The sequence below is a fragment of the Rattus norvegicus genome, chromosome 3, assembly GCF_021556685.1.
Source record: "Rattus norvegicus strain SHRSP/BbbUtx chromosome 3, alternate assembly SHRSP_T2T, whole genome shotgun sequence".
Taxonomy (NCBI): domain Eukaryota; kingdom Metazoa; phylum Chordata; class Mammalia; order Rodentia; family Muridae; genus Rattus; species Rattus norvegicus.
Window position 1 is genome coordinate 77,799,983 of NC_141536.1, and position 10,869 is coordinate 77,810,851.

At 47.9% G+C, this 10,869-nt stretch overlaps 1 long non-coding RNA gene across 3 annotated transcripts in view; it reads left to right on the forward strand.

Annotated features, from left to right (window-relative positions):
* The window catches only part of LOC108350417 (uncharacterized), a 27,711-nt gene extending 17,051 nt beyond the window's left edge, over nt 1-10,660 (forward strand). For all 3 annotated transcript variants that reach the window (XR_015684501.1, XR_015684502.1, XR_015684503.1), the window contains exon 3: nt 10,351-10,660. This is a non-coding gene — a long non-coding RNA (uncharacterized LOC108350417). The remainder of the gene's footprint in view (nt 1-10,350) is intronic.
* The last annotated feature ends 209 nt before the right edge of the window (nt 10,661-10,869 follow it).

A 10,869-nucleotide genomic window follows, 5' to 3' on the forward strand; every position in this document is an offset into this window, starting at 1 on the left:
TTTTAGTTTGGTCCCCAACATTCATGGAAAAGCTGCTGTGGTAGCATGTGCCCGTCATTTAGTGCTGGGGAGGTGAGGATGGGGGAATCCTTGGGCTATCAGGCTACCTAGTTTAGTGGGGAGCTCCCGTTTTAGTGAGAAACCCTGTCTCAAAGGAATAAGTTACAGTCTATAGAAAACGACACCTGACAGTTTACCTCCAACACACACACACACACACACACACACACACACACACACACACAACTAACTCTACATGTGTACTCCCACATATGCTCACATGCTCATGGTATACACACATGAACACACATGCACATGATCACACAAACACATATTCATGCACACATTCAATGCATGTCCCTATATTAGTTATTAATATGTGAAAAACCAAACCCCTAAACCAGTAACTTTGAAGAACCATCTGCTATTTCTTATGGGTCTATGGATGGTCCTTCTGATCTGGGTCAGATCCTGTTGTCCCAATGGGTTCTTGTGGTCCCTGGCAGATTGGCCAGTGTCTGGCTGTTCTAGGTCAGCCTTGGCTAGGACAATGTGTCTCTCCAGTGTATGGTTTTCAAACTGTGTTTGCCTCAAGTTGATTGCTGTCTTACCAGCCAAAGTAAGTCACTGTGTCCGGCCCAAAGCCAGTGTTGGAGGACACTACCCAAGGGCAAGGACATAGTGAAGCAAAAAAAAAAAAAAAAAAAAAAGTGGCCACTAATGTAACCAATCTGTCATCTTCGTAATTAAAGGATCAGCTTCAAATCCTTGGTGAAGTAAGACAGACCTAAATCAATAGATAAATACATAAATAACGTTTGAGTGTGAGGTAGCCATTTATAAATTCATCTAGTGGTGGGGCCTCTCATGTGGCTACAGCTAAAGCATTTGAAAAATGCTGTCTGTAGAGGCTGGCTGGTTACTCTCCCATTACTTTTTCTTTAGCTGGACTGCAAGCCCATTGGGCTGTCCTCTCCCGTTTGATGCACCATCAGTTCAGCTTCCCACACCATTTTTCACAGAGATGTTTTTCCTTCCCCCTGAGGACAGAGGCAGCAGCCTAAAACACACTTTCCCTGGTACTTGACTGAGTTGCTAGATGCATCAGACATCCTGTCAGCAGCTCAGGGTCATAGCTCAGCTTCCCTGAGCCAACCAACACTCTCCCCTTAGCTTCAGACATGTCAGTTAGAGGTAGCGGGCGGCAGCATGGAGTGCAGAACCCGGTCAGAGCTGGAGCTGCAAATGACGGCCGATGGTGGACAAGCCCTGGGCACCATGGAATTTCCCCTACCTGTAAAATGGAAGGATCCAGTCTTATCAGCTTGCGTGAGGATTAGATGCACCGTACCGTCATGCTTACATATTTTTCTTCCCTCTCTCTTCCCGTTCTACTAACCTTGAAAAATAATTTTTAAATTCTGTGTATAGGTGTGAATTTGGGCATGTGTGGGTGTGGGTAGAGTCCAGAAGAGGGCATCAAATCCCCTGGAGGTGCCTGACACAAATGCTGGAAACCAAACTCCAGTTCTGTGGAGAAGATAAGCCCCTGGCCTCTGGCCATCTCTCCAGCCCGTTCCTGCCCCACCTGTGGGCAGGGCCTCAAGCATCCCAGACTGGCCTTGAACATCAGTTATGCAGCTGATGACCTTGAACCCCAACCTCTCTACGTCTGCTTCTTGAGTTATGAGGTTGTAACCCCTTGGTACGAGGGTCTAACACCTGGCCTGTGAGATTCTGGGAACCAAACCCAAGGCTTCACACATGCTGTGCAGGCAGGCACTCTACCAAGAGAGCCACATCCCTAACCTTCTTCTTAAATTTATTTAAAAAGAATTTGGGGAGCGATAGGAAGGGGAAAGGCATGGAACAAGTGATCTGATCAGGAAAATGAAAGAAGAGAGCGAGACTCTCTAGGGAGGGAAAGGAGGTGAATTCAGAAGGAGGGAGGTAGGCAAAGCAAGAACAACAAGTCTGAAAAAGCCCCAAGGAATACTACTAACTCTTCACCTAAAGGAAAACCTACAGCACACATACTTCCATGTATATATAGAGGCATATATACATGTCTATATACATATACATGTAGATCACATATAAATCACATACATGTACATATGCATATACATAGTTCTAATGAAATTTTCTCATTTTGGCTGACAGTGCTCCCTCCAGGGGCTACCTAACAAAAACCTCAGTACCAGCTATTCGAAGCCTTCTTTTGAGTTGTCCAGGAGACACTCAAAACATACAGTGTCTCTAAATGCCCAGTACTATTTTCCACAGACTTAAAACGTTTAATGCCTTTACCAGTAATAGGAATATGGCTCTCTGTCAGGTGCTCCTTTGAAAAGGACCTCCAAGCCCTGATGTCTAATGACTCACAATTGCCAGTAACTCCAGCTCCAAGGGATTTGACATCCTCTTCTAGCTTCTACGGGACTTCAGACAACACATGGCATGCATGAATGCACTAATGCAAATCCACAGTATGAGATGGGTTTGGGAGACACTTGTTATGACACTGCTTTGAGAGTTTGGGGTCCCAGAAACTCATGCAAATGAGCACATATAATTCCATGTATATATCAGGGTAAATGGTATATATCCATGTAAATGAGGGTGGCCTTGGTGGCTGCCAAGCCTAGCTCTATCCGTGAGCTCTGGTTTGATCGAGAGACCTTGAAGGTATGAGAGTGATCAAGGCTGGTTCCTGACACCAGCCTTGAGCTTCTACATGTACATTACACATTTGCTCACTTATGTCCAAAAACATATACACTCTTTTTTTTTTTTTGGTTCTTTTTTTCGGAGCTGGGGACCAAACCCAGGGCCTTGCGCTTCCTAGGCAAGCGCTCTACCACTGAGCTAAATCCCCAACCCCAAACATATACACTCTTATGAAGGCCACACACACACATGAAAAATGGGGGAAAATGTCTGTGAGGAGCTACATAACTTCTTTGACTCTGGTAAATGTGTCACAATATATGTGCATATATCAACACATTTCACTGTATAGCGTAGTTTGTCAATGGCACCTCAGTAAAGCTGGGAAGAAGGACCTGGGCGTGAGGAGGGTCTTGCCTATGTCGGAGTCTCTCATACTTCTGGATGTTGTTCTTCCATGACTTATGGATGCTACTGGATGAAACCCTGCCTGTGGGGGTCGATTTCCCTTCCAGAAACTGCAATCTTTAGCCTTCCTGGAAGTCTCTGAACCTTCTAGAACTCCGTTTTAGGCTTGTGACTCTCAGTTGGCATCCATGTGCTGTCTTATATTTTAAGGTGTTTCTGTTTTTAATTCATAAACTTACCTGAATTCTCAGTTGGAAAATGGAGGGTCCTCTAACAAGTTGGAGCAGGACAAACAGGTTTTGCCTTTTCCCCTTCTCTCTTTGCTAAAAACTATTAGATTACACTCCTGAAGCCAGACCCCAAGGTCCTTTCCCTTATTCGGCCACTGACTCATTCCTGAGACAAAACCTAAATCCAACGATCCAAAATCATTATTGATAACAATGTCCAATCAGGATTTACCAACTCACCTTTGCACAAACTCCTTTTTCTTCTTAAAAACCCACTCTTGCAGAAACCAGCCCCTGCTGCTGCTTGCTGTCTGCCTTTTCTAGAGGCAGTTCCCACCCCCCAACAACTTACCCTTTGTGCTGAGAATTTGGTGTCTGGATGTGTCTTGTACCAACTCGGAGGGACCACCTCTCCCGTGTACTGCCAGCTTGATGACTTGAAGTTCAATTCATAGAATCTAGGTTTCTTGGGGGTTCTGTGGCCAGCCAGCATCTTCTAGTTGGTGAGCTCCAGGCTAGTGAGAGACTCTGTCTTTTTTTTTTTTAATTAAAAGTAGGTGGGGTTGGAGAGATGATTCTGTAGTTAAGAGTACTCGCTGCTCTTGCAAAGGACCCAGGTTTGGCTCCTATCACACATACGGAGGCTCACAACTGCCTGTGCTCCAGTCCCAGAGCATCTGACATCCTCTTCTGGGCCTCCTGGTTCACATACATACATTCAGGCACTCAGGAGTATATATAAAAATATATCTTAACAAAAGAGGTGGATAGTAACTGAAGAATGGCACCTAAGGTTACTCTCTTTCACATGCATGTATATATACATTTGTATATGCATGCATGTGCAAATGCACACACTCATGCATGCATGCTCAATACCACCCTTATCTGAATTTACACAGAACATGTGGCTTGAATGCTTGACTTTTGGCTTATGTATGTTTATGTTTTTAGTAACCTTGTATCCTAAAAATGATAGTTCAAATCCACTCAATGAGACCGAATCACCTTGGGTGCTTTTGAGCAAAGCTCTATCTGTCCATTTCTCCTAAGGTTCAAGCATTGACTGTCTTCTCCCTGTTCCCAGAGGTGCTCCCACTGCCTGGGGTGGCAATAGAAGAGGTATTAAGATGGCAGGAGTGGTTCTTTCCAGATGTTGAGCTTCAGGCTCAAGGTGCTCTTTTAACTGGGGCAGCAGGCTTTCTGGAAATAGCCAAGAATTGTGTACCTCGACACTCCCTGATCCATCGCCTACATTTGCGGCTGACTCATTCCCTCCCTCGTAGGTTCTTTCACAGTGACTTTAATTACATCATGGGCTCATTGTTTTCTGCCTTGATTTATTCTCTTTCTGTGATTCTTGTTTCCAGCGACATTGAGCTGGCTCACCTCTGAGGGCTTGTGTGAAATGTTCATGACTCTGGAAATAGGATCCAAGATCATGCTGTGTTCCTTCAGCTAGTGTGTGGAGATACCCTGGGTGCTTGTGAAATACACATGAAGGAAGAACATTCCTGACTTTGCTTATCATCTCAGCTACCTTATGAAGTAGATAGGGCCATGCACAAAAGAATGCAGGAGCGGAGCTTCTGAAAGAGGCCTGGAATTGCCTAGGTCAAGGAGATGCATGCACCTGGCCCTGTCACCACACCTCACCCTGGCTTTCAACATCCCCTGGCTTTGGCTTTGGCCTTGGCAATATAGCTTTCTCTGGTCAAAGGATTAATGACAAAGGTATGTAAGCAGGAGCTCAAATGACAAGGAAAGCGCTTGTACAATGTGATGTTTGCTTTCTCTTGAGCGCCCTGGCTGTTGTTATGAGTACACACTTGGGCTGGGTTGATGAAGGATGACAACCATGTGGCACATCTCCAGTGACAGACACAGGGGATCTGGGGCCCAGATAAAAATCAAGGACTATCCACAGTAGCTGATACCTTTCACATCAGCTCAAGGTGAAATCCAAGGCCAGCCTGGCCTCCAGCTCATCATGCATTAACATGCCGTTTCCCTGAATTCCCTGTTGCAGCCTCCTGAGCAGGCCAGGCCTTGAAAAATTCATGTTGCTTCCATTTAAGGGCTTGGAAAAACCAGGCAAATCCAAGACTTTCCCTCTGAGTGTGTGGTTCAGCTGCATGATGGGCATTGAACTGGAAGAGGGCATTTGCTTTAGCCCTAGGCATGGGCTATCTCTGATCAAGGTTTTCCCAGCACTGCTAGGTGCAGTGGATGACCCCCGCCCCCATCATGTGTGCATGCTATTTTGAAGGATCAATCAGAATGAGTATTTCTCTGGAGGATTAGCCTGCTACTTGGCCTTGAGGACTTCCCATAGGTAACTTCTTTCTCGTCCTTTGAGGCCATTGTCTCCCTGAAAAATGTGGTCAGGTAAGTTCTTGGTAATTATCTCAAGGTGTGCGTGTGTGTATGTGTGTGTGTGTGTGTGTGTGTGTGTGTGTGTGTGTGCGCGCGCGCACGTGTGTGTGTGTGTGTGTGCGCGCGCACGTGTGTGTGTGTGTCTATGGTCTGTGTAGGATATAACCAGCTCAAAGCTGGATTAAGAACAATTAACTTTGTAAATTCCAAGATACTATTTGGAAGACTGAAAACAAAAACCACACACAGAGAGTTCCTTTATAAATGGAATTTATTTGGGATCTATTTTTACGAAATTCATCTTTCCCTCTCTCCTCTTCTGCTCTGGGCAGCTCACTTCTCCACCTTTTTGGGGGGTGGGGTAGGGTGACTGCAGTTAAATGCACCAGGCTCCACCTTTCACTGTCCCCAAGGCTTTCAGTGAGCCACATCACAGTTGTGGTGGCAGCTGCTCCTCTCTAAAGTGGCATCTATATGCAAGGAGCTTCTAGCAGCGTAAAATATTATCCTGTGCAGTTTCACGGGTCAGCTGAACTTCACTGGGCAGTTCTGTGTCTGTTGTGTGGCTATGCCAGGCAGTGGCTGGGGTCTGGAGTCATCTGAAGGCTTTGGGGGCTGGCTGTCCAAGACAGTCCTGTCTTTGGATGATGTGGCTGGCAGCTGATGGTGTCACCCAGGGTATCTAGGCATAGCTTCTCCCATGGCCTGGGTTTCTCATCACGTGACACTTGGGTTCTGAGATGAACGGGCCAAGATACCCAGGAGGAAGCTGCAGAGTGCCATGTCTTAGACTGGGAGCTCAAGGACCTCACTCTCTCCAAATGATAAGATTCTTTCTGATGCTCGTTTTATGATTTCACAGCACGGCTCCTATGTCCTCTGCTACTGAGTCAGTTACAAGTTTATGAGTCTGAGCAGAGAGCCAGCTGGGCCCAGGCCCTGGGGAGGCTGTGTCCCATGCTAAAGATACAAGTGCATGATGGATGCTCCATTCTAATTAGCTGGGAGGGAGCTCAGGGCTGGAGAGGAGCTGGCATCTTATCAGCGCCTGCTGTGCCTGGCTGTGCCCACCAAGCTTCTCTCTCCACCCTGCTGTTTCCTCTCATCACCTGATCACAGTGGGGCCTGGTAGGTGAGAAAGAGAAAACACAGTTCCTGCCTTGTATCTACAAGAGAAGTTAAGTCGGGGGTGGGGGGTGAGAGAAGGGAGACCAGGTGTCCATCATGATGGGACATTCAACGGATGGAGGTGGCTCCAACGAGCTTAAGGACAATGGGAGGAGGGGTCTCGTGGGGATGTGGAGGGCATTACAGGAGAGAGCAGCAAGAACGAAGCCCGAGTTGCCTGGTGGTCTGGAAAGCAACTACCTGGGAGACTGCAGTGGGAGTGGAGTGGGATGGCAGGAGATGTAGGCATGGTCCAGGCACTTCCTTGGCTTTGACAAGGACAGAGCAGCCCGGAGAGGCAGAGACTTGACTGAATCCAGGGTTCCCTGGTTTCTCGGTCTCAGCTCTTTTCCAACAGCTGTCATCTTAATGCACTTGCTGTCTGGGCGTTCCAGTTCCCTCTCCTGTTTCCTCGAGGCTCCCAGCAGACTAAAGGTGTTGCCTTTCTGCAACGTTACTGGTAAGGACTCCAATTAAACCATCTTATGCTGGATTAGGAAGCAGCCTCAGGCAACTGTCTCTGTCAGCCTTTGGTCTGTGTTTTTGTCCCCATATTTGGGGAAATGAGTCAGGAGCAGTGATCAAGTAGACCATGAAGCAATAGGGAAGCAGCATCCATGCCCTTCTTCATGCAGTCAGTGGATGCAGCATCCATGCCCTTCTTCATGCAGTCAGTGGATGCAGCATCCATGCCCTTCTTCATGCAGTCAGTGGATGCAGCATCCATGCCCTTCTTCATGCAGTCAGTGGATGCAGCATCCATGCCCTTCTTCATGCAGTCAGTGGATGCAGCATCCATGCCCTTCTTCATGCAGTCAGTGGATGCAGCATCCATGCCCTTCTTCATGCAGTCAGTGGATGCAGCATCCATGCCCTTCTTCATGCAGTCAGTGGATGCAGCATCCATGCCCTTCTTCATGCAGTCAGTGGATGCAGCATCCATGCCCTTCTTCATGCAGTCAGTGGATGCAGCATCCATGCCCTTCTTCATGCAGTCAGTGGATGCAGCATCCATGCCCTTCTTCATGCAGTCAGTGGATGCAGCATCCATGCCCTTCTTCATGCAGTCAGTGGATGCCATCTTCCTCAGAGCTGCTCACCGTCCTTTCTCAGCTACTCCCTCTGCCTGAGCTGCTTCCATTCTGTGAGACTTCACTCAAGGGAGAGAGAGGGGCTGCAGGCCTTTTCCTGACTTGCCCCACAAAGGCAAGCTGCCTCTGCTCTGAGCTTGCTTTCTGCCTTTCTCAGGATGAGATCTCCCCTCTTTTGCCTTGCCCTGTGCCTTAGAAAGCTGACCTTGTAGAAAAATCAAGAGGTTCCCTACTGGTTGGCTCCAGTGTGGTTTGGCCACTGAGAGGCACTGGTAGGGGGCAGGAGGGAAGGAGGCAGGGGAGGGAGGGAAGGAAAGGGGCGGGGTTGGGATGCTCTTTGCCTTTTGGCTCCTGCACACAGCTCTTCTACCCACCCCTGGCCTTCCTCTCCTGGCCCAGCAACACTCCTGTAGCCTTTGGTGCTTTCCGCAGTGTCCAGCTTTCCTGGCATCCTCCTTGGCATCCTCCGTCCTGCACAGCTCTGTAAGTAGTCCACTGAGCATCTTCAGTCATCTGTTAGAACAGAGGCCTGCTCCCTGCTGAGACATTGGTGACTGGGTGCCTGGGTATCTGCCAACGCTGAAATTTTACATTCTGGGGCAGGGGGCAGTTGCAAAGAACTGGCCACTTCTTAGGATCGGAGGCCAGGCTATCCTAGACAGAGGGTCCAAGGGCAAGGATCTCAGCTCCTTAGCGGTTTTCCCCTCCTCTCAAGTTTTGTGCCCTTAACTAAGGTCCTTAGTTGTCTTAACTTCTTTCCTGTTGCTCAGGTTTCCTGATAAAACAACTTAAAAGGCTCATTTTGGCTCACAGAGTCTCTCATGGTGAAGTCACATGGCAGGAGCTTGAGGCAGCTGGTCACAATCCACCCACAGTCAAGAAATGGAATGATTAGTCTCAGCTCACATCCTTTTAATATAGTCTTGGACACAGGGAATGTCGCCACCCATAATGGGCAGGACTTCCCATGTTAATGAACTCAATTAAGAGACTTCTACAAGGCATGCCAAGAGGCTTGTTGCCTAGGTGATTCTAGATGTCAGGACGATAACCTTAGTTTTGTGATAATACAAATACACAGGCTGCAGAAAGATGTTTGTCCCTTCTGAAGAACACAAGGTGACATTTTAGAAGCAGAGCCCTTAATTTGTAATTCTGAGTTATTTTGTTATTTCTAAAATACCATTTACTGTAGTACTATTCTAACAGCTTCCTGACCATTTCCAGCCTCCATTCTCCAAGCAAATTCATCATCTCAGATCTGATCCTGCCGCTCTTGTCCAGAAACCCTGCTTAGTTCTGTTTGGCCAACCTCAATGTTGGAGTCTGTCTTTCATCTCTGCACCCCTAGCCACCAATGCTGTATGTGGTATCGGTTCACTTTATAGCACTATAAGAAAGTGTTTGGTGTTGGATAACTTTTTGAGCAGCTCACAGTTCTGAAGGTTCAAGGGCCTGGTGCCAGCCACAGGCTGGGTCTGGTGAAGGCTTCGTGGTAGATGACATCTCATTGGCAAGAATGTATTGAGGGGACCATAGGACAAGGTAGAATGATACCACAGCCAGACTGTTTTCTAACAACCCTCTCACAAGAACCACCTCAGGGTTACATGAGAACTACCTCATCCTTGGAGCATTTGTAGCAGAGTTCATTCCGTTTTGGATTCTGGATCAGTGCTTCTTTTAAAGTGAGCTATAACTGAGTTCCAGGGGAGGCTTCTCGGTAGGTAGTGTCGGGGACATGGCAGGACACATGCCCTTGTAATAGTTCTGATTCAAGAAAAGTCTCGTTGGGTCTGACTCGTGGCTTTCTCAGTCAGTCCCAATAAGAAGTGGGGACATCTAGAAAGAAAACATGGCTCCCAGGGAGGACTCTTGCAGATGTGGCATCAATAAAGTCCCAAAGCTCACCTGATTCTTCTCTTCTTCCCCAGCATCCACTTCAACAAATCCTTCAAACTCACTCAAAACATCTGACCTGAACTTTTCTCTAGGGATACCAGGAAGCACCCTTTTAATCTCATCCATCCCAAAGATGTTATCTACATGGAGTATCAATCAATCAATCACTGTCCCCTGGGGTTGCGCAGTTCCTGCGTCTCTCCATCCTCACCGGGGCTACCTTTCTATGGCCACCTACCTGTTTCTTACCTCTACAACTGCTGCTGAGAGCCAGGCTCACAGAAACGGGAGAAGATGCTCCCGGAGGCGACTGAGGAACGGGCTGTCCTCCCATATGGAACTCAGGGTAGAGGGAGGAGTCATTCCTAAGCAGGTGGGATAGGCCGGTGCTCTATCTGCTCTGACTTTGTGCTCCAAAAGCTTAAAGTCTGGGGGCATTTGGGGGTGGCTGGAGGAAACGAGTGAACCGGTCGGTCGGGAGTGCTAATGAGGCGTGTGTTTTTCAGCTGTACACAGTTGTTCCACACATGGGAAGCAGGAGGCCGGAAGCCTCTGGACGAAGCCCGGAAAGCTTTTCAGGCTGGGAGCCTGAGTCCCTCCAGCCACCAGCTTCGGTGGGAACAGCAGCAGCTCCGACTGGCTTCTCCTTCAGCTCTGCATTCTGGTTGGTTGTCTCTGCCCATCAGCGGCCAGCTCCAGGCCTGGTCCCACCCCATCTGCCGCACTGTCACCCGGGATTGGATGAGCTCCGCAAGGCGAGGCTGCCTTGCCTCTCGCCATCAGATTCTTCATTAAACAAATGAATCACAATCCTAATTAATTTGAGCAACAGAATTTATGTAACTACTCCCAGCAGGATGTCTGCTCTCAGTCGGTAGCGAGATTAATTCCTCTCTCTGGGAAATTCCAGCCGCGCTGGTCAATAAAACCTTAATGATGACAGAAATTTCCCATCTGTCTCTGCCCTGAGCAGGTAACCCCTGCTACCTAGACAAGAGAGAGGACAAGGACGGTGAGATACTGTC